This window comes from Garra rufa, chromosome 2, assembly GCF_049309525.1.
Source record: "Garra rufa chromosome 2, GarRuf1.0, whole genome shotgun sequence".
In the NCBI taxonomy this organism is placed as follows: domain Eukaryota; kingdom Metazoa; phylum Chordata; class Actinopteri; order Cypriniformes; family Cyprinidae; genus Garra; species Garra rufa.
In genome coordinates, this window is record NC_133362.1 from 70,796,740 (window position 1) to 70,820,944 (window position 24,205).

At 45.9% G+C, this 24,205-nt stretch overlaps 27 non-coding genes across 27 annotated transcripts; 22 read left to right on the plus strand and 5 right to left on the minus strand.

Moving 5' to 3' along the window:
- The first annotated feature begins 43 nt into the window (after positions 1–43).
- LOC141327077 (U4 spliceosomal RNA) lies at positions 44–183 on the plus strand. The gene has a single exon (XR_012354395.1). It is a non-coding gene; the product is annotated as a U4 spliceosomal RNA (small nuclear RNA).
- Positions 184–678: 495 nt separating this feature from the next.
- trnas-gcu (transfer RNA serine (anticodon GCU)) lies at positions 679–760 on the minus strand. The gene has a single exon. It is a non-coding gene; the product is annotated as a tRNA-Ser (tRNA).
- Positions 761–1,252: 492 nt separating this feature from the next.
- On the plus strand, positions 1,253–1,393 carry LOC141327022 (U4 spliceosomal RNA). Its single transcript, XR_012354344.1, has one exon. It is a non-coding gene; the product is annotated as a U4 spliceosomal RNA (small nuclear RNA).
- Positions 1,394–2,365: 972 nt separating this feature from the next.
- Positions 2,366–2,581, plus strand: LOC141326961 (small nucleolar RNA U3). The gene has a single exon (XR_012354290.1). It is a non-coding gene; the product is annotated as a small nucleolar RNA U3 (small nucleolar RNA).
- Positions 2,582–3,883: 1,302 nt separating this feature from the next.
- On the plus strand, positions 3,884–3,956 carry trnak-cuu (transfer RNA lysine (anticodon CUU)). The gene has a single exon. It is a non-coding gene; the product is annotated as a tRNA-Lys (tRNA).
- A 379-nt stretch (positions 3,957–4,335) lies between these two features.
- On the plus strand, positions 4,336–4,475 carry LOC141327078 (U4 spliceosomal RNA). Its single transcript, XR_012354396.1, has one exon. It is a non-coding gene; the product is annotated as a U4 spliceosomal RNA (small nuclear RNA).
- Positions 4,476–4,970: 495 nt separating this feature from the next.
- trnas-gcu (transfer RNA serine (anticodon GCU)) lies at positions 4,971–5,052 on the minus strand. The gene has a single exon. It is a non-coding gene; the product is annotated as a tRNA-Ser (tRNA).
- Positions 5,053–5,544: 492 nt separating this feature from the next.
- On the plus strand, positions 5,545–5,685 carry LOC141327043 (U4 spliceosomal RNA). The gene has a single exon (XR_012354364.1). It is a non-coding gene; the product is annotated as a U4 spliceosomal RNA (small nuclear RNA).
- Positions 5,686–6,657: 972 nt separating this feature from the next.
- On the plus strand, positions 6,658–6,873 carry LOC141326962 (small nucleolar RNA U3). Its single transcript, XR_012354291.1, has one exon. It is a non-coding gene; the product is annotated as a small nucleolar RNA U3 (small nucleolar RNA).
- Positions 6,874–8,626: 1,753 nt separating this feature from the next.
- On the plus strand, positions 8,627–8,766 carry LOC141327079 (U4 spliceosomal RNA). The gene has a single exon (XR_012354397.1). It is a non-coding gene; the product is annotated as a U4 spliceosomal RNA (small nuclear RNA).
- Positions 8,767–9,261: 495 nt separating this feature from the next.
- trnas-gcu (transfer RNA serine (anticodon GCU)) lies at positions 9,262–9,343 on the minus strand. The gene has a single exon. It is a non-coding gene; the product is annotated as a tRNA-Ser (tRNA).
- A 492-nt stretch (positions 9,344–9,835) lies between these two features.
- LOC141327036 (U4 spliceosomal RNA) lies at positions 9,836–9,976 on the plus strand. Its single transcript, XR_012354357.1, has one exon. It is a non-coding gene; the product is annotated as a U4 spliceosomal RNA (small nuclear RNA).
- Positions 9,977–10,948: 972 nt separating this feature from the next.
- LOC141326945 (small nucleolar RNA U3) lies at positions 10,949–11,164 on the plus strand. The gene has a single exon (XR_012354275.1). It is a non-coding gene; the product is annotated as a small nucleolar RNA U3 (small nucleolar RNA).
- A 1,298-nt stretch (positions 11,165–12,462) lies between these two features.
- Positions 12,463–12,535, plus strand: trnak-cuu (transfer RNA lysine (anticodon CUU)). The gene has a single exon. It is a non-coding gene; the product is annotated as a tRNA-Lys (tRNA).
- Positions 12,536–12,914: 379 nt separating this feature from the next.
- LOC141327080 (U4 spliceosomal RNA) lies at positions 12,915–13,054 on the plus strand. The gene has a single exon (XR_012354398.1). It is a non-coding gene; the product is annotated as a U4 spliceosomal RNA (small nuclear RNA).
- A 1,069-nt stretch (positions 13,055–14,123) lies between these two features.
- Positions 14,124–14,264, plus strand: LOC141327023 (U4 spliceosomal RNA). The gene has a single exon (XR_012354345.1). It is a non-coding gene; the product is annotated as a U4 spliceosomal RNA (small nuclear RNA).
- A 972-nt stretch (positions 14,265–15,236) lies between these two features.
- Positions 15,237–15,452, plus strand: LOC141326972 (small nucleolar RNA U3). Its single transcript, XR_012354300.1, has one exon. It is a non-coding gene; the product is annotated as a small nucleolar RNA U3 (small nucleolar RNA).
- A 1,301-nt stretch (positions 15,453–16,753) lies between these two features.
- Positions 16,754–16,826, plus strand: trnak-cuu (transfer RNA lysine (anticodon CUU)). The gene has a single exon. It is a non-coding gene; the product is annotated as a tRNA-Lys (tRNA).
- Positions 16,827–17,205: 379 nt separating this feature from the next.
- Positions 17,206–17,345, plus strand: LOC141327082 (U4 spliceosomal RNA). Its single transcript, XR_012354399.1, has one exon. It is a non-coding gene; the product is annotated as a U4 spliceosomal RNA (small nuclear RNA).
- Positions 17,346–17,840: 495 nt separating this feature from the next.
- On the minus strand, positions 17,841–17,922 carry trnas-gcu (transfer RNA serine (anticodon GCU)). Its single transcript has one exon. It is a non-coding gene; the product is annotated as a tRNA-Ser (tRNA).
- A 492-nt stretch (positions 17,923–18,414) lies between these two features.
- LOC141327024 (U4 spliceosomal RNA) lies at positions 18,415–18,555 on the plus strand. Its single transcript, XR_012354346.1, has one exon. It is a non-coding gene; the product is annotated as a U4 spliceosomal RNA (small nuclear RNA).
- A 972-nt stretch (positions 18,556–19,527) lies between these two features.
- Positions 19,528–19,743, plus strand: LOC141326963 (small nucleolar RNA U3). Its single transcript, XR_012354292.1, has one exon. It is a non-coding gene; the product is annotated as a small nucleolar RNA U3 (small nucleolar RNA).
- A 1,302-nt stretch (positions 19,744–21,045) lies between these two features.
- Positions 21,046–21,118, plus strand: trnak-cuu (transfer RNA lysine (anticodon CUU)). The gene has a single exon. It is a non-coding gene; the product is annotated as a tRNA-Lys (tRNA).
- Positions 21,119–21,497: 379 nt separating this feature from the next.
- Positions 21,498–21,637, plus strand: LOC141327083 (U4 spliceosomal RNA). Its single transcript, XR_012354400.1, has one exon. It is a non-coding gene; the product is annotated as a U4 spliceosomal RNA (small nuclear RNA).
- A 495-nt stretch (positions 21,638–22,132) lies between these two features.
- Positions 22,133–22,214, minus strand: trnas-gcu (transfer RNA serine (anticodon GCU)). The gene has a single exon. It is a non-coding gene; the product is annotated as a tRNA-Ser (tRNA).
- Positions 22,215–22,706: 492 nt separating this feature from the next.
- Positions 22,707–22,847, plus strand: LOC141327044 (U4 spliceosomal RNA). The gene has a single exon (XR_012354365.1). It is a non-coding gene; the product is annotated as a U4 spliceosomal RNA (small nuclear RNA).
- A 972-nt stretch (positions 22,848–23,819) lies between these two features.
- On the plus strand, positions 23,820–24,035 carry LOC141326964 (small nucleolar RNA U3). The gene has a single exon (XR_012354293.1). It is a non-coding gene; the product is annotated as a small nucleolar RNA U3 (small nucleolar RNA).
- The last annotated feature ends 170 nt before the right edge of the window (positions 24,036–24,205 follow it).

Genomic DNA, 24,205 nt, shown 5'->3' on the forward strand with positions numbered 1-24,205 from the left:
CACATCCACGTAGGTCCACGAAAAGGTCATGACCGTCACCGGTATTCTATCGCAGAGGCAATGTTGTAGCTTGTGTGGTTTATCTGAGGTGTGATCATTGCTGGTTGAAAACTTTCCCCGATATCCCATCGGGATGATTTGAAATACAGTCAGCTTCGACAGTTTTTGCCGGTCTCTCTGGACGCTTCTTGAAACAGATAGTTTTGCTTCGTTTTGTTTCCTTTTGTTGGAGTGGCTGGTTGTTGGTCCTCGTCAAAGAGGTGTCTACAGATCATAGCGTGCCGGAGCCAGAAGATTTGTTGTTTTGTCAATATGTTCTCAAGACTTCGCTGCAGGTATCATTAAAGTACAGCACAATTACAGCTCACCGCTACCCATCGTAAACAGGTTGGGCCTGTCTGTTCCGGTGGGCTCTCAGTGGTGCTAAATCATCAAATGAAGAGGATGGGATTCAAACCCACACAAACCAAGGTGTGCCCAGCACAACAGATTAGCCTTGCATCGCCTTAACCACTCGACCACCTCGTCACTTTCCGTGGTCCTTTTATTTAACACTCCCGATTCAGACCATCAGCTCATTAGTAGAGCACTCAGTGAACTGAACTGAGTGTGTCAGATAAGGAGGACACTCAAAAAGTGCAGAGTGGGGTCCCCAGGACTACTCCTAAAGGAGCCGAACGACGAGGATGGGATTCGAACCCACGCGTGCAGAGCACAATGGATTAGCAGTCCATCGCCTTAACCACTCGGCCACCTCGTCATTTTACGTGGCAATTTTTATTTAGCACTCCTGATTCAGATCATCAGTTCATTAGTAGAGAACTCTAAGAACTGAACTGAGTGTGTTAGATAAGGAGGACACACAAAAAGTTTAGCATGGGGTCCCCAGGACCTGGATTAAGGTCCAGTGCTAAAGGAACCGAACGACAAGAATGGGATTCCAACCATTGCACAGAGCACAATGGATTAGCAGTCCATCGCTTTAACCACTCGGCCACCCCGTCCCCTTGCTGACCGAGACAGGCCATGCTGCGGACCTTTTCAGCTGCTGCTGCCGTGCTTTCAGCAGGCTGTTTTGAGCACAGAGGGAATAGTGAATGAGCCGTCTTTTACACACCTCTAATCTGTTCCGTGGAAACACGGTGCAGCAACCCGTGCCAGGAGACTGTTTGTGCGTCATGTTTAAAGCTTGCTGCCACCTTGTCGGTTCACATCCACGTAGGTGCACGAAAAGGTCACGACCGTCGCTGGCATTCTTTCGCAGAGGCAATATTGTAGCCTATAAGGTTTATCCGAGGCGCGATCATTGCTGGTTGAAAACTTTACCCAATACCCCGCCAGGATGACTTGAAATACAGTTAGCTTTGGCAATTTTTGCTAGCCTCTCTGGAGGCTTAGAGTTTTGTTGAGAAATATAGCCTTGTTTCGTTTAGGTTTTTTTTTCCTCGCCAAAAAGCTGTCTACTGATGATAGAGCGCCAGAGCCAGAAGGCTTGTTGTTTTTTCAATATGTTCTCAAGACAGGTATCGTTAAACTGCCGCGCAATTACAGATCACCGTTACCCATCGTAAACAGGTTGGTCCTGTCTGGTCCGGTGGGCTCTCAGTGGCGCTAAAGCTTCCAATGCGTGTCGAGCACAATGTATTAGCCTTCCACCGCCTTAACCACTGGACCACCTCGTCATCTTGCAGGGTTTCTTTATTTAACACTCCTGATTCATGTGCATGTGGATGCATTCTTCGTCTTTTCTTTCAGCCGCCGAGGGCCTGTTTTCCACTGAGGCCCTGCGCCAAACTCCCTATGAGACACAATCGAACGTTAGTAGTAACCTCCGATTACGGCCGAATGTGGATTCTGCTCGGACGACGGGGCACCGGTACATCCTTTGTAGCTTTAGCTTATTAGCCAAACGCTACACCAGTTTGCCATTTCCCTTGAAATCATCCTTGATTTCCATAAGAAAGGTGCCCCAAATTGGTGGAAAATCACAACTCAACCATACGCTGTCCAAAGCATTGAACCGCCTTCACGCGGCAAAACAGAACATGTTGTTGGCCCGCACTGCTGGGTCAAACTGCGCTTCCCAAAAACAGATTGGGTCAAAACTGACAGAAGAAATCTCTAAGCCTGCTTTAAGCCCTACCCACGGGACGGGTTGACAGTCTCGCACAACGCGAGAGCCTCAGTTTCGCCTGTGTAATTTGGGGGCCGATGAAAACTGCATCCGACTAAAATTACAAAAAAATTTTTAGGACTCTAATGATGTTTCAGATGTAACTTTTCTCATCTCTGTTGTTAGGTTGTCACCATCTCTGAGACTCAAAGTGTCAGAAGTCGCCTAAGCTGGTTTTGCAAAATGGAGGTCAAGATTATACTTTCAGGGATCATTTCTATAGTTTTTAACTAGGAAATGTGTTTCAAAAGTGTAGTGTCTCCCAAACTACGATGATGAGCTTTGACACTCTTTTCTGAGCGTGAATCGGGTGTGTAGTAATTGTTCATTTCATATGCTCCACACCATTGATGAACGTTCTGTGTGGCATTTATGCCGCATAGAAGAAGAGAGTATGATCAGAGTGGTCTTTGAAAATTGTAAATATCAGATTAAAAATCTTGTGAGTAGGTGCGATCGATTGAACATCGGATATGATTCTGTTTGTAATTAATTGTTTAGCTCATAATTGGTGTATATCTGATGAAACTACTTTTTTTTTTTTTTTTTTTACATTTTTGTTGGTGGGTGTCACCATCCTTGAGATTCAGAATGTCAGGATAAGATGTCAGCTGGTTCTATCAACTTAAAGTTGCCATAAAATGCATTGAGAGAATATTTTAATTTTTTCTTTGATATCTACATAGAAGGTATATGGCATAGGAAAGGGCAAACAATCTCCAGAAACGGTTTTACAGGACCATTTACAACCCTAGGATTTGTCCCTAGAATGAAATGCTCTGTTATTGCCTTTTTTGGAAGCTTCATGAATATTAATGAGCTCTGCTCCGATTGGCTGTTTCACAGAGCTGCTCATCTCTATAGCTGGCACATTGATAAAAAATATATATTTAATTAGGAGCTCTAGCCGCTTTTAATATGTGGTTTGTTGAATCTGCCGTTTTGAATCGCAGACATTTTAGTCTCATTACTGTGATCCATGTGCTCTGTGTAAAGTTATAATGCAGACGGAGCTCTTCTTACCACACAAGTTCAGCTGCTTCTCGGTGATACTCTGGATCTGTAAATCATTCGCCATCATCAGCGCAGTTATTTCTCCATCATTCACCATCATCAGCACAGTCATCTCTCTGTTTATGTGGTAAGTGATATCTTTTGTACTGCAATGTAACAGGCTAGTGCTAGCATTAAGCTAACCGTGTCCCTTCAGTGGCTTGCCTTGTTTTACTGATGTACTGACGTTACCGATGATTGGGCGATGCAAATGTTGGAGGCGTAACTATTAACGATCCCGGGACTGTTGCGTAACAGTCGGTGTTATGTTGGACTTGACATATAAATCTAGTGTTCTCAAAAGACCACCGAAAAATAGAAGATTTATCCTTATCCTTATATAGATTTATCCTTGATTTCCATAAGAAAGGTGCCCCAAATTGGTGGAAAATCACATCTCAACCATACGCTGCCCAAAGCATTGAACCGCCTTCACGCGGCAAGACAGAACATGTTGTTGGCCTGCACTGCTGGGTCAAACTGCGCTTCCCAAACACAGATTGGGTCAAAACTGACAGAAGAAAACTCTAAGCCTGCTCTAAGCCCTACCCACGGGACGGCTCGACAGTCTCGCACAACGCGAGAGCCTCCGTTTCGCCTGTGTCATTTGGGAGCCGATGAAAACTGCCTCCGACCCGGTGAAGGAAGCCACAACCAGCCCGGCTAGCTCAGTCGGTAGAGCATGAGACTCTTAATCTCAGGGTCGTGGGTTCGAGCCCCACGTTGGGCGCCTCTGTTGGCTCTCTTTCTTCCCAACAGGGTGGCGGGCTCCAGCGTGCCCATTCGCCGCACAGGCTAAGTGGATTTTGCGAGCTCCGGAACTGGATCCGGGGGACTGCAGTGACCATCTGATCGGAATACAGAATGGATCTGGCGGCTACGGTGACCTCAGAATAAGAAGAAACAGACTAATATTAATGTAGATGCAAAAGTTCCATGTTGCCACAGTGTCAGATTGGAGAGGATCTGTTTTTCACAGTCTTGCGTCGATGGCCGTCTAGGTGAAGAGGTCTTCACTGATGATCTGTCTCTGGGGCCCATCCAGCTTGCTACCACCTTGTCGGTTCACATCCACGTAGGTCCACGAAAAGGTCACGACCGTCACCGGTATTCTATCGCAGAGGCAATGTTGTAGCTTGTGTGGTTTATCTGAGGTGTGATCATTGCTGGTTGAAAACTTTCCCCGATATCCCATCGGGATGATTTGAAATACAGTCAGCTTCGACAGTTTTTGCCGGTCTCTCTGGACGCTTCTTGAAACAGATAGTTTTGCTTCGTTTTGTTTCCTTTTGTTGGAGTGGCTGGTTGTTGGTCCTCGTCAAAGAGGTGTCTACAGATCATAGCGTGCCGGAGCCAGAAGATTTGTTGTTTTGTCAATATGTTCTCAAGACTTCGCTGCAGGTATCATTAAAGTACAGCACAATTACAGCTCACCGCTACCCATCGTAAACAGGTTGGGCCTGTCTGTTCCGGTGGGCTCTCAGTGGTGCTAAATCATCAAATGAAGAGGATGGGATTCAAACCCACACAAACCAAGGTGTGCCCAGCACAACGGATTAGCCTTGCATCGCCTTAACCACTCGACCACCTCGTCACTTTCCGCGGTCCTTTTATTTAACACTCCCGATTCAGACCATCAGCTCATTAGTAGAGCACTCAGTGAACTGAACTGAGTGTGTCAGATAAGGAGGACACTCAAAAAGTGCAGAGTGGGGTCCCCAGGACTACTGCTAAAGGAGCCGAACGACGAGGATGGGATTCGAACCCACGCGTGCAGAGCACAATGGATTAGCAGTCCATCGCCTTAACCACTCGGCCACCTCGTCATTTTACGTGGCATTTTTTATTTAGCACTCCTGATTCAGATCATCAGTTCATTAGTAGAGAACTCTAAGAACTGAACTGAGTGTGTTAGATAAGGAGGACACACAAAAAGTTTAGCATGGGGTCCCCAGGACCTGGATTAAGGTCCAGTGCTAAAGGAACCGAACGACAAGAATGGGATTCCAACCATTGCACAGAGCACAATGGATTAGCAGTCCATCGCTTTAACCACTCGGCCACCCCGTCCCCTTGCTGACCGAGACAGGCCATGCTGCGGACCTTTTCAGCTGCTGCTGCCGTGCTTTCAGCAGGCTGTTTTGAGCACAGAGGGAATAGTGAATGAGCCGTCTTTTACACACCTCTAATCTGTTCCGTGGAAACACGGTGCAGCAACCCGTGCCAGGAGACTGTTTGTGCGTCATGTTTAAAGCTTGCTGCCACCTTGTCGGTTCACATCCACGTAGGTGCACGAAAAGGTCACGACCGTCGCTGGCATTCTTTCGCAGAGGCAATATTGTAGCCTATAAGGTTTATCCGAGGCGCGATCATTGCTGGTTGAAAACTTTACCCAATACCCCGCCAGGATGACTTGAAATACAGTTAGCTTTGGCGATTTTTGCTAGCCTCTCTGGAGGCTTAGAGTTTTGTTGAGAAATATAGCCTTGTTTCGTTTAGGTTTTTTTTTCCTCGCCAAAAAGCTGTCTACTGATGATAGAGCGCCAGAGCCAGAGGGCTTGTTGTTTTTTCAATATGTTCTCAAGACAGGTATCGTTAAACTGCCGCGCAATTACAGATCACCGTTACCCATCGTAAACAGGTTGGTCCTGTCTGGTCCGGTGGGCTCTCAGTGGCGCTAAAGCTTCCAATGCGTGTCGAGCACAATGTATTAGCCTTCCACCGCCTTAACCACTGGACCACCTCGTCATCTTGCAGGGTTTCTTTATTTAACACTCCTGATTCATGTGCATGTGGATGCATTCTTCGTCTTTTCTTTCAGCCGCCGAGGGCCTGTTTTCCACTGAGGCCCTGCGCCAAACTCCCTATGAGACACAATCGAACGTTAGTAGTAACCTCCGATTACGGCCGAATGTGGATTCTGCTCGGACGACGGGGCACCGGTACATCCTTTGTAGCTTTAGCTTATTAGCCAAACGCTACACCAGTTTGCCATTTCCCTTGAAATCATCCTTGATTTCCATAAGAAAGGTGCCCCAAATTGGTGGAAAATCACAACTCAACCATACGCTGTCCAAAGCATTGAACCGCCTTCACGCGGCAAAACAGAACATGTTGTTGGCCCGCACTGCTGGGTCAAACTGCGCTTCCCAAAAACAGATTGGGTCAAAACTGACAGAAGAAATCTCTAAGCCTGCTTTAAGCCCTACCCACGGGACGGGTTGACAGTCTCGCACAACGCGAGAGCCTCAGTTTCGCCTGTGTAATTTGGGGGCCGATGAAAACTGCATCCGACTAAAATTACAAAAAAATTTTTAGGACTCTAATGATGTTTCAGATGTAACTTTTCTCATCTCTGTTGTTAGGTTGTCACCATCTCTGAGACTCAAAGTGTCAGAAGTCGCCTAAGCTGGTTTTGCAAAATGGAGGTCAAGATTATACTTTCAGGGATCATTTCTATAGTTTTTAACTAGGAAATGTGTTTCAAAAGTGTAGTGTCTCCCAAACTACGATGATGAGCTTTGACACTCTTTTCTGAGCGTGAATCGGGTGTGTAGTAATTGTTCATTTCATATGCTCCACACCATTGATGAACGTTCTGTGTGGCATTTATGCCGCATAGAAGAAGAGAGTATGATCAGAGTGGTCTTTGAAAATTGTAAATATCAGATTAAAAATCTTGTGAGTAGGTGCGATCGATTGAACATCGGATATGATTCTGTTTGTAATTAATTGTTTAGCTCATAATTGGTGTATATCTGATGAAACTACTTTTTTTTTTTTTTTTTTACATTTTTGTTGGTGGGTGTCACCATCCTTGAGATTCAGAATGTCAGGATAAGATGTCAGCTGGTTCTATCAACTTAAAGTTGCCATAAAATGCATTGAGAGAATATTTTAATTTTTTCTTTGATATCTACATAGAAGGTATATGGCATAGGAAAGGGCAAACAATCTCCAGAAACGGTTTTACAGGACCATTTACAACCCTAGGATTTGTCCCTAGAATGAAATGCTCTGTTATTGCCTTTTTTGGAAGCTTCATGAATATTAATGAGCTCTGCTCCGATTGGCTGTTTCACAGAGCTGCTCATCTCTATAGCTGGCACATTGATAAAAAATATATATTTAATTAGGAGCTCTAGCCGCTTTTAATATGTGGTTTGTTGAATCTGCCGTTTTGAATCGCAGACATTTTAGTCTCATTACTGTGATCCATGTGCTCTGTGTAAAGTTATAATGCAGACGGAGCTCTTCTTACCACACAAGTTCAGCTGCTTCTCGGTGATACTCTGGATCTGTAAATCATTCGCCATCATCAGCGCAGTTATTTCTCCATCATTCACCATCATCAGCACAGTCATCTCTCTGTTTATGTGGTAAGTGATATCTTTTGTACTGCAATGTAACAGGCTAGTGCTAGCATTAAGCTAACCGTGTCCCTTCAGTGGCTTGCCTTGTTTTACTGATGTACTGACGTTACCGATGATTGGGCGATGCAAATGTTGGAGGCGTAACTATTAACGACCCCGGGACTGTTGCGTAACAGTCGGTGTTATGTTGGACTTGACATATAAATCTAGTGTTCTCAAAAGACCACCGAAAAATAGAAGATTTATCCTTATCCTTATATAGATTTATCCTTGATTTCCATAAGAAAGGTGCCCCAAATTGGTGGAAAATCACATCTCAACCATACGCTGCCCAAAGCATTGAACCGCCTTCACGCGGCAAGACAGAACATGTTGTTGGCCTGCACTGCTGGGTCAAACTGCGCTTCCCAAACACAGATTGGGTCAAAACTGACAGAAGAAAACTCTAAGCCTGCTCTAAGCCCTACCCACGGGACGGCTCGACAGTCTCGCACAACGCGAGAGCCTCCGTTTCGCCTGTGTCATTTGGGAGCCGATGAAAACTGCCTCCGACCCGGTGAAGGAAGCCACAACCAGCCCGGCTAGCTCAGTCGGTAGAGCATGAGACTCTTAATCTCAGGGTCTTGGGTTCGAGCCCCACGTTGGGCGCCTCTGTTGGCTCTCTTTCTTCCCAACAGGGTGGCGGGCTCCAGCGTGCCCATTCGCCGCACAGGCTAAGTGGATTTTGCGAGCTCCGGAACTGGATCCGGGGGACTGCAGTGACCATCTGATCGGAATACAGAATGGATCTGGTGGCTACGGTGACCTCAGAATAAGAAGAAACAGACTAATATTAATGTAGATGCAAAAGTTCCATGTTGCCACAGTGTCAGATTGGAGAGGATCTGGTTTTCACAGTCTTGCGTCGATGGCCGTCTAGGTGAAGAGGTCTTCACTGATGATCTGTCTCTGGGGCCCATCCAGCTTGCTACCACCTTGTCGGTTCACATCCACGTAGGTCCACGAAAAGGTCACGACCGTCACCGGTATTCTATCGCAGAGGCAATGTTGTAGCTTGTGTGGTTTATCTGAGGTGTGATCATTGCTGGTTGAAAACTTTCCCCGATATCCCATCGGGATGATTTGAAATACAGTCAGCTTCGACAGTTTTTGCCGGTCTCTCTGGACGCTTCTTGAAAAAGATAGTTTTGCTTCGTTTTGTTTCCTTTTGTTGGAGTGGCTGGTTGTTGGTCCTCGTCAAAGAGGTGTCTACAGATCATAGCGTGCCGGAGCCAGAAGATTTGTTGTTTTGTCAATATGTTCTCAAGACTTCGCTGCAGGTATCATTAAAGTACAGCACAATTACAGCTCACCGCTACCCATCGTAAACAGGTTGGGCCTGTCTGTTCCGGTGGGCTCTCAGTGGTGCTAAATCATCAAATGAAGAGGATGGGATTCAAACCCACACAAACCAAGGTGTGCCCAGCACAACGGATTAGCCTTGCATCGCCTTAACCACTCGACCACCTCGTCACTTTCCGTGGTCCTTTTATTTAACACTCCCGATTCAGACCATCAGCTCATTAGTAGAGCACTCAGTGAACTGAACTGAGTGTGTCAGATAAGGAGGACACTCAAAAAGTGCAGAGTGGGGTCCCCAGGACTACTGCTAAAGGAGCCGAACGACGAGGATGGGATTCGAACCCACGCGTGCAGAGCACAATGGATTAGCAGTCCATCGCCTTAACCACTCGGCCACCTCGTCATTTTACGTGGCATTTTTTATTTAGCACTCCTGATTCAGATCATCAGTTCATTAGTAGAGAACTCTAAGAACTGAACTGAGTGTGTTAGATAAGGAGGACACACAAAAAGTTTAGCATGGGGTCCCCAGGACCTGGATTAAGGTCCAGTGCTAAAGGAACCGAACGACAAGAATGGGATTCCAACCATTGCACAGAGCACAATGGATTAGCAGTCCATCGCTTTAACCACTCGGCCACCCCGTCCCCTTGCTGACCGAGACAGGCCATGCTGCGGACCTTTTCAGCTGCTGCTGCCGTGCTTTCAGCAGGCTGTTTTGAGCACAGAGGGAATAGTGAATGAGCCGTCTTTTACACACCTCTAATCTGTTCCGTGGAAACACGGTGCAGCAACCCGTGCCAGGAGACTGTTTGTGCGTCATGTTTAAAGCTTGCTGCCACCTTGTCGGTTCACATCCACGTAGGTGCACGAAAAGGTCACGACCGTCGCTGGCATTCTTTCGCAGAGGCAATATTGTAGCCTATAAGGTTTATCCGAGGCGCGGTCATTGCTGGTTGAAAACTTTACCCAATACCCCGCCAGGATGACTTGAAATACAGTTAGCTTTGGCAATTTTTGCTAGCCTCTCTGGAGGCTTAGAGTTTTGTTGAGAAATATAGCCTTGTTTCGTTTAGGTTTTTTTTTCCTCGCCAAAAAGCTGTCTACTGATGATAGAGCGCCAGAGCCAGAGGGCTTGTTGTTTTTTCAATATGTTCTCAAGACAGGTATCGTTAAACTGCCGCGCAATTACAGATCACCGTTACCCATCGTAAACAGGTTGGTCCTGTCTGGTCCGGTGGGCTCTCAGTGGCGCTAAAGCTTCCAATGCGTGTCGAGCACAATGTATTAGCCTTCCACCGCCTTAACCACTGGACCACCTCGTCATCTTGCAGGGTTTCTTTATTTAACACTCCTGATTCATGTGCATGTGGATGCATTCTTCGTCTTTTCTTTCAGCCGCCGAGGGCCTGTTTTCCACTGAGGCCCTGCGCCAAACTCCCTATGAGACACAATCGAACGTTAGTAGTAACCTCCGATTACGGCCGAATGTGGATTCTGCTCGGACGACGGGGCACCGGTACATCCTTTGTAGCTTTAGCTTATTAGCCAAACGCTACACCAGTTTGCCATTTCCCTTGAAATCATCCTTGATTTCCATAAGAAAGGTGCCCCAAATTGGTGGAAAATCACAACTCAACCATACGCTGTCCAAAGCATTGAACCGCCTTCACGCGGCAAAACAGAACATGTTGTTGGCCCGCACTGCTGGGTCAAACTGCGCTTCCCAAAAACAGATTGGGTCAAAACTGACAGAAGAAATCTCTAAGCCTGCTTTAAGCCCTACCCACGGGACGGGTTGACAGTCTCGCACAACGCGAGAGCCTCAGTTTCGCCTGTGTAATTTGGGGGCCGATGAAAACTGCATCCGACTGAAATTACAAAAAAATTTTTAGGACTCTAATGATGTTTCAGATGTAACTTTTCTCATCTCTGTTGTTAGGTTGTCACCATCTCTGAGACTCAAAGTGTCAGAAGTCGCCTAAGCTGGTTTTGCAAAATGGAGGTCAAGATTATACTTTCAGGGATCATTTCTATAGTTTTTAACTAGGAAATGTGTTTTAAAAGTGTAGTGTCTCCCAAACTACGATGATGAGCTTTAATACTCTTTTCTGAGCGTGAATCGGGTGTGGAGTAATTGTTTATTTCATATGCTCCACACCATTGATGAATGTTCTGTGTGGCATTTATGCCGCATAGAAGAAGAGAGTATGATCAGAGTGGTCTTTGAAAATTGTAAATATCAGATTAAAAATCTTGTGAGTAGGTGCGATCGATTGAACATCGGATATGATTCTGTTTGTAATTAATTGTTTAGCTCATAATTGGTGTATATCTGATGAAACTACTTTTTTTTTTTTTTTACATTTTTGTTGGTGGGTGTCACCATCCTTGAGATTCAGAATGTCAGGATAAGATGTCAGCTGGTTCTATCAACTTAAAGTTGACATAAAATGCATTGAGAGAATATTTTAATTTGTTCTTTGATATCTACATAGAAGGTATATGGCATAGGAAAGGGCAAACAATCTCCAGAAACGGTTTTACAGGACCATTTACAACCCTAGGATTTGTCCCTAGAATGAAATGCTCTGTTATTGCCTTTTTTGGAAGCTTCATGAATATTAATGAGCTCTGCTCCGATTGGCTGTTTCACAGAGCTGCTCATCTCTATAGCTGGCACATTGATAAAAAATATATATTTAATTAGGAGCTCTAGCCGCTTTTAATATGTGGTTTGTTGAATCTGCCGTTTTGAATCGCAGACATTTTAGTCTCATTACTGTGATCCATGTGCTCTGTGTAAAGTTATAATGCAGACGGAGCTCTTCTTACCACACAAGTTCAGCTGCTTCTCGGTGATACTCTGGATCTGTAAATCATTCGCCATCATCAGCGCAGTTATTTCTCCATCATTCACCATCATCAGCACAGTCATCTCTCTGTTTATGTGGTAAGTGATATCTTTTGTACTGCAATGTAACAGGCTAGTGCTAGCATTAAGCTAACCGTGTCCCTTCAGTGGCTTGCCTTGTTTTACTGATGTACTGACGTTACCGATGATTGGGCGATGCAAATGTTGGAGGCGTAACTATTAACGATCCCGGGACTGTTGCGTAACAGTCGGTGTTATGTTGGACTTGACATATAAATCTAGTGTTCTCAAAAGACCACCGAAAAATAGAAGATTTATCCTTATCCTTATATAGATTTATCCTTGATTTCCATAAGAAAGGTGCCCCAAATTGGTGGAAAATCACATCTCAACCATACGCTGCCCAAAGCATTGAACCGCCTTCACGCGGCAAGACAGAACATGTTGTTGGCCTGCACTGCTGGGTCAAACTGCGCTTCCCAAAAACAGATTGGGTCAAAACTGACAGAAGAAAACTCTAAGCCTGCTCTAAGCCCTACCCACGGGACGGCTCGACAGTCTCGCACAACGCGAGAGCCTCCGTTTTGCCTGTGTCATTTGGGAGCCGATGAAAACTGCCTCCGACCCGGTGAAGGAAGCCACAACCAGCCCGGCTAGCTCAGTCGGTAGAGCATGAGACTCTTAATCTCAGGGTCGTGGGTTCGAGCCCCACGTTGGGCGCCTCTGTTGGCTCTCTTTCTTCCCAACAGGGTGGCGGGCTCCAGCGTGCCCATTCGCCGCACAGGCTAAGTGGATTTTGCAAGCTCCGGAACTGGATCCGGGGGACTGCAGTGACCATCTGATCGGAATACAGAATGGATCTGGCGGCTACGGTGACCTCAGAATAAGAAGAAACAGACTAATATTAATGTAGATGCAAAAGTTCCATGTTGCCACAGTGTCAGATTGGAGAGGATCTGGTTTTCACAGTCTTGCGTCGATGGCCGTCTAGGTGAAGAGGTCTTCACTGATGATCTGTCTCTGGGGCCCATCCAGCTTGCTACCACCTTGTCGGTTCACATCCACGTAGGTCCACGAAAAGGTCACGACCTTCACCGGTATTCTATCGCAGAGGCAATGTTGTAGCTTGTGTGGTTTATCTGAGGTGTGATCATTGCTGGTTGAAAACTTTCCCCGATATCCCATCGGGATGATTTGAAATACAGTCAGCTTCGACAGTTTTTGCCGGTCTCTCTGGACGCTTCTTGAAAAAGATAGTTTTGCTTCGTTTTGTTTCCTTTTGTTGGAGTGGCTGGTTGTTGGTCCTCGTCAAAGAGGTGTCTACAGATCATAGCGTGCCGGAGCCAGAAGATTTGTTGTTTTGTCAATATGTTCTCAAGACTTCGCTGCAGGTATCATTAAAGTACAGCACAATTACAGCTCACCGCTACCCATCGTAAACAGGTTGGGCCTGTCTGTTCCGGTGGGCTCTCAGTGGTGCTAAATCATCAAATGAAGAGGATGGGATTCAAACCCACACAAACCAAGGTGTGCCCAGCACAACGGATTAGCCTTGCATCGCCTTAACCACTCGACCACCTCGTCACTTTCCGCGGTCCTTTTATTTAACACTCCCGATTCAGACCATCAGCTCATTAGTAGAGCACTCAGTGAACTGAACTGAGTGTGTCAGATAAGGAGGACACTCAAAAAGTGCAGAGTGGGGTCCCCAGGACTACTGCTAAAGGAGCCGAACGACAAGGATGGGATTCGAACCCACGCGTGCAGAGCACAATGGATTAGCAGTCCATCGCCTTAACCACTCGGCCACCTCGTCATTTTACGTGGCATTTTTTATTTAGCACTCCTGATTCAGATCATCAGTTCATTAGTAGAGAACTCTAAGAACTGAACTGAGTGTGTTAGATAAGGAGGACACACAAAAAGTTTAGCATGGGGTCCCCAGGACCTGGATTAAGGTCCAGTGCTAAAGGAACCGAACGACAAGAATGGGATTCCAACCATTGCACAGAGCACAATGGATTAGCAGTCCATCGCTTTAACCACTCGGCCACCCCGTCCCCTTGCTGACCGAGACAGGCCATGCTGCGGACCTTTTCAGCTGCTGCTGCCGTGCTTTCAGCAGGCTGTTTTGAGCACAGAGGGAATAGTGAATGAGCCGTCTTTTACACACCTCTAATCTGTTCCGTGGAAACACGGTGCAGCAACCCGTGCCAGGAGACTGTTTGTGCGTCATGTTTAAAGCTTGCTGCCACCTTGTCGGTTCACATCCACGTAGGTGCACGAAAAGGTCACGACCGTCGCTGGCATTCTTTCGCAGAGGCAATATTGTAGCCTATAAGGTTTATCCGAGGCGCGATCATTGCTGGTTGAAAACTTTACCCAATACCCCGCCAGGATGACTTGAAATACAGTTAGCTTTGGCAATTTTTGCTAGCCTCTCTGGAGGCTTAGAGTTTTGTTGAGAAATATAGCCTTGTTTCGTTTAGGTTTTTTTTTCCTCGCCAAAAAGCTGTCTACTGATGATAGAGCGCCAGAGCCAGAGGGCTTGTTGTTTTTTCAATATGTTCTCAAGACAGGTATCGTTAAACTGCCGTGCAATTACAGATCACCGTTACCCATCGTAAACAGGTTGGTCCTGTCTGGTCCGGTGGGCTCTCAGTGGCGCTAAAGCTTCCAATGCGTGTCGAGCACAATGTATTAGCCTTCCACCGCCTTAACCACTGGACCACCTCGTCATCTTGCAGGGTTTCTTTATTTAACACTCCTGATTCATGTGCATGTGGATGCATTCTTCGTCTTTTCTTTCAGCCGCCGAGGGCCTGTTTTCCACTGAGGCCCTGCGCCAAACTCCCTATGAGACACAATCGAACGTTAGTAGTAACCTCCGATTACGGCCGAATGTGGATTCTGCTCGGACGACGGGGCACCGGTACATCCTTTGTAGCTTTAGCTTATTAGCCAAACGCTACACCAGTTTGCCATTTCCCTTGAAATCATCCTTGATTTCCATAAGAAAGGTGCCCCAAATTGGTGGAAAATCACAACTCAACCATACGCTGTCCAAAGCATTGAACCGCCTTCACGCGGCAAAACAGAACATGTTGTTGGCCCGCACTGCTGGGTCAAACTGCGCTTCCCAAAAACAGATTGGGTCAAAACTGACAGAAGAAATCTCTAAGCCTGCTTTAAGCCCTACCCACGGGACGGGTTGACAGTCTCGCACAACGCGAGAGCCTCAGTTTCGCCTGTGTAATTTGGGGGCCGATGAAAACTGCATCCGACTAAAATTACAAAAAAATTTTTAGGACTCTAATGATGTTTCAGATGTAACTTTTCTCATCTCTGTTGTTAGGTTGTCACCATCTCTGAGACTCAAAGTGTCAGAAGTCGCCTAAGCTGGTTTTGCAAAATGGAGGTCAAGATTATACTTTCAGGGATCATTTCTATAGTTTTTAACTAGGAAATGTGTTTCAAAAGTGTAGTGTCTCCCAAACTACGATGATGAGCTTTGACACTCTTTTCTGAGCATGAATCGGGTGTGTAGTAATTGTTCATTTCATATGCTCCACACCATTGATGAACGTTCTGTGTGGCATTTATGCCGCATAGAAGAAGAGAGTATGATCAGAGTGGTCTTTGAAAATTGTAAATATCAGATTAAAAATCTTGTGAGTAGGTGCGATCGATTGAACATCGGATATGATTCTGTTTGTAATTAATTGTTTAGCTCATAATTGGTGTATATCTGATGAAACTACTTTTTTTTTTTTTTTTTTACATTTTTGTTGGTGGGTGTCACCATCCTTGAGATTCAGAATGTCAGGATAAGATGTCAGCTGGTTCTATCAACTTAAAATTGCCATAAAATGCATTGAGAGAATATTTTAATTTTTTCTTTGATATCTACATAGAAGGTATATGGCATAGGAAAGGGCAAACAATCTCCAGAAACGGTTTTACAGGACCATTTACAACCCTAGGATTTGTCCCTAGAATGAAATGCTCTGTTATTGCCTTTTTTGGAAGCTTCATGAATATTAATGAGCTCTGCTCCGATTGGCTGTTTCACAGAGCTGCTCATCTCTATAGCTGGCACATTGATAAAAAATATATATTTAATTAGGAGCTCTAGCCGCTTTTAATATGTGGTTTGTTGAATCTGCCGTTTTGAATCGCAGACATTTTAGTCTCATTACTGTGATCCATGTGCTCTGTGTAAAGTTATAATGCAGACGGAGCTCTTCTTACCACGCAAGTTCAGCTGCTTCTCGGTGATACTCTGGATCTGTAAATCATTCGCCATCATCAGCGCAGTTATTTCTCCATCATTCACCATCATCAGCACAGTCATCTCTCTGTTTATGTGGTAAGTGATATCTTTTGTACTGCAATGTAACAGGCTAGTGCTAGCATTAAGCTAACCGTGTCCCTTCAGTGGCTTGCCTTGTTTTACTGATGTACTGACGTTACCGATGATTGGGCGATGCAAATGTTGGAGGCGTAACTATTAACGATCCCGGGACTGTTGCGTAACAGTCGGTGTTATGTTGGACTTGACATATAAATCTAGTGTTCTCAAAAGACCACCGAAAAATAGAAGATTTATCCTTATCCTTATATAGATTTATCCTTGATTTCCATAAGAAAGGTGCCCCAAATTGGTGGAAAATCACATCTCAACCATACGCTGCCCAAAGCATTGAACCGCCTTCACGCGGCAAGACAGAACATGTTGTTGGCCTGCACTGCTGGGTCAAACTGCGCTTCCCAAACACAGATTGGGTCAAAACTGACAGAAGAAAACTCTAAGCCTGCTCTAAGCCCTACCCACAGGACGGCTCGACAGTCTCGCACAACGCGAGAGCCTCCGTTTCGCCTGTGTCATTTGGGAGCCGATGAAAACTGCCTCCGACCCGGTGAAGGAAGCCACAACCAGCCCGGCTAGCTCAGTCGGTAGAGCATGAGACTCTTAATCTCAGGGTCGTGGGTTCGAGCCCCACGTTGGGCGCCTCTGTTGGCTCTCTTTCTTCCCAACAGGGTGGCGGGCTCCAGCGTGCCCATTCGCCGCACAGGCTAAGTGGATTTTGCGAGCTCCGGAACTGGATCCGGGGGACTGCAGTGACCATCTGATCGGAATACAGAATGGATCTGGCGGCTACGGTGACCTCAGAATAAGAAGAAACAGACTAATATTAATGTAGATGCAAAAGTTCCATGTTGCCACAGTGTCAGATTGGAGAGGATCTGGTTTTCACAGTCTTGCGTCGATGGCCGTCTAGGTGAAGAGGTCTTCACTGATGATCTGTCTCTGGGGCCCATCCAGCTTGCTACCACCTTGTCGGTTCACATCCACGTAGGTCCACGAAAAGGTCATGACCGTCACCGGTATTCTATCGCAGAGGCAATGTTGTAGCTTGTGTGGTTTATCTGAGGTGTGATCATTGCTGGTTGAAAACTTTCCCCGATATCCCATCGGGATGATTTGAAATACAGTCAGCTTCGACAGTTTTTGCCGGTCTCTCTGGACGCTTCTTGAAACAGATAGTTTTGCTTCGTTTTGTTTCCTTTTGTTGGAGTGGCTGGTTGTTGGTCCTCGTCAAAGAGGTGTCTACAGATCATAGCGTGCCGGAGCCAGAAGATTTGTTGTTTTGTCAATATGTTCTCAAGACTTCGCTGCAGGTATCATTAAAGTACAGCACAATTACAGCTCACCGCTACCCATCGTAAACAGGTTGGGCCTGTCTGTTCCGGTGGGCTCTCAGTGGTGCTAAATCATCAAATGAAGAGGATGGGATTCAAACCCACACAAACCAAGGTGTGCCCAGCACAACAGATTAGCCTTGCATCGCCTTAACCACTCGACCACCTCGTCACTTTCCGTGGTCCTTTTATTTAACACTCCCGATTCAGACCATCAGCTCATTAGTAGAGCACTCAGTGAACTGAACTGAGTGTGTCAGATAAGGAGGACACTCAAAAAGTGCAGAGTGGGGTCCCCAGGACTACTCCTAAAGGAGCCGAACGACGAGGATGGGATTCGAACCCACGCGTGCAGAGCACAATGGATTAGCAGTCCATCGCCTTAACCACTCGGCCACCTCGTCATTTTACGTGGCAATTTTTATTTAGCACTCCTGATTCAGATCATCAGTTCATTAGTAGAGAACTCTAAGAACTGAACTGAGTGTGTTAGATAAGGAGGACACACAAAAAGTTTAGCATGGGGTCCCCAGGACCTGGATTAAGGTCCAGTGCTAAAGGAACCGAACGACAAGAATGGGATTCCAACCATTGCACAGAGCACAATGGATTAGCAGTCCATCGCTTTAACCACTCGGCCACCCCGTCCCCTTGCTGACCGAGACAGGCCATGCTGCGGACCTTTTCAGCTGCTGCTGCCGTGCTTTCAGCAGGCTGTTTTGAGCACAGAGGGAATAGTGAATGAGCCGTCTTTTACACACCTCTAATCTGTTCCGTGGAAACACGGTGCAGCAACCCGTGCCAGGAGACTGTTTGTGCGTCATGTTTAAAGCTTGCTGCCACCTTGTCGGTTCACATCCACGTAGGTGCACGAAAAGGTCACGACCGTCGCTGGCATTCTTTCGCAGAGGCAATATTGTAGCCTATAAGGTTTATCCGAGGCGCGATCATTGCTGGTTGAAAACTTTACCCAATACCCCGCCAGGATGACTTGAAATACAGTTAGCTTTGGCAATTTTTGCTAGCCTCTCTGGAGGCTTAGAGTTTTGTTGAGAAATATAGCCTTGTTTCGTTTAGGTTTTTTTTTCCTCGCCAAAAAGCTGTCTACTGATGATAGAGCGCCAGAGCCAGAAGGCTTGTTGTTTTTTCAATATGTTCTCAAGACAGGTATCGTTAAACTGCCGCGCAATTACAGATCACCGTTACCCATCGTAAACAGGTTGGTCCTGTCTGGTCCGGTGGGCTCTCAGTGGCGCTAAAGCTTCCAATGCGTGTCGAGCACAATGTATTAGCCTTCCACCGCCTTAACCACTGGACCACCTCGTCATCTTGCAGGGTTTCTTTATTTAACACTCCTGATTCATGTGCATGTGGATGCATTCTTCGTCTTTTCTTTCAGCCGCCGAGGGCCTGTTTTCCACTGAGGCCCTGCGCCAAACTCCCTATGAGACACAATCGAACGTTAGTAGTAACCTCCGATTACGGCCGAATGTGGATTCTGCTCGGACGACGGGGCACCGGTACATCCTTTGTAGCTTTAGCTTATTAGCCAAACGCTACACCAGTTTGCCATTTCCCTTGAAATCATCCTTGATTTCCATAAGAAAGGTGCCCCAAATTGGTGGAAAATCACAACTCAACCATACGCTGTCCAAAGCATTGAACCGCCTTCACGCGGCAAAACAGAACATGTTGTTGGCCCGCACTGCTGGGTCAAACTGCGCTTCCCAAAAACAGATTGGGTCAAAACTGACAGAAGAAATCTCTAAGCCTGCTTTAAGCCCTACCCACGGGACGGGTTGACAGTCTCGCACAACGCGAGAGCCTCAGTTTCGCCTGTGTAATTTGGGGGCCGATGAAAACTGCATCCGACTAAAATTACAAAAAAATTTTTAGGACTCTAATGATGTTTCAGATGTAACTTTTCTCATCTCTGTTGTTAGGTTGTCACCATCTCTGAGACTCAAAGTGTCAGAAGTCGCCTAAGCTGGTTTTGCAAAATGGAGGTCAAGATTATACTTTCAGGGATCATTTCTATAGTTTTTAACTAGGAAATGTGTTTCAAAAGTGTAGTGTCTCCCAAACTACGATGATGAGCTTTGACACTCTTTTCTGAGCGTGAATCGGGTGTGTAGTAATTGTTCATTTCATATGCTCCACACCATTGATGAACGTTCTGTGTGGCATTTATGCCGCATAGAAGAAGAGAGTATGATCAGAGTGGTCTTTGAAAATTGTAAATATCAGATTAAAAATCTTGTGAGTAGGTGCGATCGATTGAACATCGGATATGATTCTGTTTGTAATTAATTGTTTAGCTCATAATTGGTGTATATCTGATGAAACTACTTTTTTTTTTTTTTTTTTTACATTTTTGTTGGTGGGTGTCACCATCCTTGAGATTCAGAATGTCAGGATAAGATGTCAGCTGGTTCTATCAACTTAAAGTTGCCATAAAATGCATTGAGAGAATATTTTAATTTTTTCTTTGATATCTACATAGAAGGTATATGGCATAGGAAAGGGCAAACAATCTCCAGAAACGGTTTTACAGGACCATTTACAACCCTAGGATTTGTCCCTAGAATGAAATGCTCTGTTATTGCCTTTTTTGGAAGCTTCATGAATATTAATGAGCTCTGCTCCGATTGGCTGTTTCACAGAGCTGCTCATCTCTATAGCTGGCACATTGATAAAAAATATATATTTAATTAGGAGCTCTAGCCGCTTTTAATATGTGGTTTGTTGAATCTGCCGTTTTGAATCGCAGACATTTTAGTCTCATTACTGTGATCCATGTGCTCTGTGTAAAGTTATAATGCAGACGGAGCTCTTCTTACCACACAAGTTCAGCTGCTTCTCGGTGATACTCTGGATCTGTAAATCATTCGCCATCATCAGCGCAGTTATTTCTCCATCATTCACCATCATCAGCACAGTCATCTCTCTGTTTATGTGGTAAGTGATATCTTTTGTACTGCAATGTAACAGGCTAGTGCTAGCATTAAGCTAACCGTGTCCCTTCAGTGGCTTGCCTTGTTTTACTGATGTACTGACGTTACCGATGATTGGGCGATGCAAATGTTGGAGGCGTAACTATTAACGATCCCGGGACTGTTGCGTAACAGTCGGTGTTATGTTGGACTTGACATATAAATCTAGTGTTCTCAAAAGACCACCGAAAAATAGAAGATTTATCCTTATCCTTATATAGATTTATCCTTGATTTCCATAAGAAAGGTGCCCCAAATTGGTGGAAAATCACATCTCAACCATACGCTGCCCAAAGCATTGAACCGCCTTCACGCGGCAAGACAGAACATGTTGTTGGCCTGCACTGCTGGGTCAAACTGCGCTTCCCAAACACAGATTGGGTCAAAACTGACAGAAGAAAACTCTAAGCCTGCTCTAAGCCCTACCCACGGGACGGCTCGACAGTCTCGCACAACGCGAGAGCCTCCGTTTCGCCTGTGTCATTTGGGAGCCGATGAAAACTGCCTCCGACCCGGTGAAGGAAGCCACAACCAGCCCGGCTAGCTCAGTCGGTAGAGCATGAGACTCTTAATCTCAGGGTCGTGGGTTCGAGCCCCACGTTGGGCGCCTCTGTTGGCTCTCTTTCTTCCCAACAGGGTGGCGGGCTCCAGCGTGCCCATTCGCCGCACAGGCTAAGTGGATTTTGCGAGCTCCGGAACTGGATCCGGGGGACTGCAGTGACCATCTGATCGGAATACAGAATGGATCTGGCGGCTACGGTGACCTCAGAATAAGAAGAAACAGACTAATATTAATGTAGATGCAAAAGTTCCATGTTGCCACAGTGTCAGATTGGAGAGGATCTGTTTTTCACAGTCTTGCGTCGATGGCCGTCTAGGTGAAGAGGTCTTCACTGATGATCTGTCTCTGGGGCCCATCCAGCTTGCTACCACCTTGTCGGTTCACATCCACGTAGGTCCACGAAAAGGTCACGACCGTCACCGGTATTCTATCGCAGAGGCAATGTTGTAGCTTGTGTGGTTTATCTGAGGTGTGATCATTGCTGGTTGAAAACTTTCCCCGATATCCCATCGGGATGATTTGAAATACAGTCAGCTTCGACAGTTTTTGCCGGTCTCTCTGGACGCTTCTTGAAACAGATAGTTTTGCTTCGTTTTGTTTCCTTTTGTTGGAGTGGCTGGTTGTTGGTCCTCGTCAAAGAGGTGTCTACAGATCATAGCGTGCCGGAGCCAGAAGATTTGTTGTTTTGTCAATATGTTCTCAAGACTTCGCTGCAGGTATCATTAAAGTACAGCACAATTACAGCTCACCGCTACCCATCGTAAACAGGTTGGGCCTGTCTGTTCCGGTGGGCTCTCAGTGGTGCTAAATCATCAAATGAAGAGGATGGGATTCAAACCCACACAAACCAAGGTGTGCCCAGCACAACGGATTAGCCTTGCATCGCCTTAACCACTCGACCACCTCGTCACTTTCCGCGGTCCTTTTATTTAACACTCCCGATTCAGACCATCAGCTCATTAGTAGAGCACTCAGTGAACTGAACTGAGTGTGTCAGATAAGGAGGACACTCAAAAAGTGCAGAGTGGGGTCCCCAGGACTACTGCTAAAGGAGCCGAACGACGAGGATGGGATTCGAACCCACGCGTGCAGAGCACAATGGATTAGCAGTCCATCGCCTTAACCACTCGGCCACCTCGTCATTTTACGTGGCATTTTTTATTTAGCACTCCTGATTCAGATCATCAGTTCATTAGTAGAGAACTCTAAGAACTGAACTGAGTGTGTTAGATAAGGAGGACACACAAAAAGTTTAGCATGGGGTCCCCAGGACCTGGATTAAGGTCCAGTGCTAAAGGAACCGAACGACAAGAATGGGATTCCAACCATTGCACAGAGCACAATGGATTAGCAGTCCATCGCTTTAACCACTCGGCCACCCCGTCCCCTTGCTGACCGAGACAGGCCATGCTGCGGACCTTTTCAGCTGCTGCTGCCGTGCTTTCAGCAGGCTGTTTTGAGCACAGAGGGAATAGTGAATGAGCCGTCTTTTACACACCTCTAATCTGTTCCGTGGAAACACGGTGCAGCAACCCGTGCCAGGAGACTGTTTGTGCGTCATGTTTAAAGCTTGCTGCCACCTTGTCGGTTCACATCCACGTAGGTGCACGAAAAGGTCACGACCGTCGCTGGCATTCTTTCGCAGAGGCAATATTGTAGCCTATAAGGTTTATCCGAGGCGCGATCATTGCTGGTTGAAAACTTTACCCAATACCCCGCCAGGATGACTTGAAATACAGTTAGCTTTGGCGATTTTTGCTAGCCTCTCTGGAGGCTTAGAGTTTTGTTGAGAAATATAGCCTTGTTTCGTTTAGGTTTTTTTTTCCTCGCCAAAAAGCTGTCTACTGATGATAGAGCGCCAGAGCCAGAGGGCTTGTTGTTTTTTCAATATGTTCTCAAGACAGGTATCGTTAAACTGCCGCGCAATTACAGATCACCGTTACCCATCGTAAACAGGTTGGTCCTGTCTGGTCCGGTGGGCTCTCAGTGGCGCTAAAGCTTCCAATGCGTGTCGAGCACAATGTATTAGCCTTCCACCGCCTTAACCACTGGACCACCTCGTCATCTTGCAGGGTTTCTTTATTTAACACTCCTGATTCATGTGCATGTGGATGCATTCTTCGTCTTTTCTTTCAGCCGCCGAGGGCCTGTTTTCCACTGAGGCCCTGCGCCAAACTCCCTATGAGACACAATCGAACGTTAGTAGTAACCTCCGATTACGGCCGAATGTGGATTCTGCTCGGACGACGGGGCACCGGTACATCCTTTGTAGCTTTAGCTTATTAGCCAAACGCTACACCAGTTTGCCATTTCCCTTGAAATCATCCTTGATTTCCATAAGAAAGGTGCCCCAAATTGGTGGAAAATCACAACTCAACCATACGCTGTCCAAAGCATTGAACCGCCTTCACGCGGCAAAACAGAACATGTTGTTGGCCCGCACTGCTGGGTCAAACTGCGCTTCCCAAAAACAGATTGGGTCAAAACTGACAGAAGAAATCTCTAAGCCTGCTTTAAGCCCTACCCACGGGACGGGTTGACAGTCTCGCACAACGCGAGAGCCTCAGTTTCGCCTGTGTAATTTGGGGGCCGATGAAAACTGCATCCGACTAAAATTACAAAAAAATTTTTAGGACTCTAATGATGTTTCAGATGTAACTTTTCTCATCTCTGTTGTTAGGTTGTCACCATCTCTGAGACTCAAAGTGTCAGAAGTCGCCTAAGCTGGTTTTGCAAAATGGAGGTCAAGATTATACTTTCAGGGATCATTTCTATAGTTTTTAACTAGGAAATGTGTTTCAAAAGTGTAGTGTCTCCCAAACTACGATGATGAGCTTTGACACTCTTTTCTGAGCGTGAATCGGGTGTGTAGTAATTGTTCATTTCATATGCTCCACACCATTGATGAACGTTCTGTGTGGCATTTATGCCGCATAGAAGAAGAGAGTATGATCAGAGTGGTCTTTGAAAATTGTAAATATCAGATTAAAAATCTTGTGAGTAGGTGCGATCGATTGAACATCGGATATGATTCTGTTTGTAATTAATTGTTTAGCTCATAATTGGTGTATATCTGATGAAACTACTTTTTTTTTTTTTTTTTTTTACATTTTTGTTGGTGGGTGTCACCAT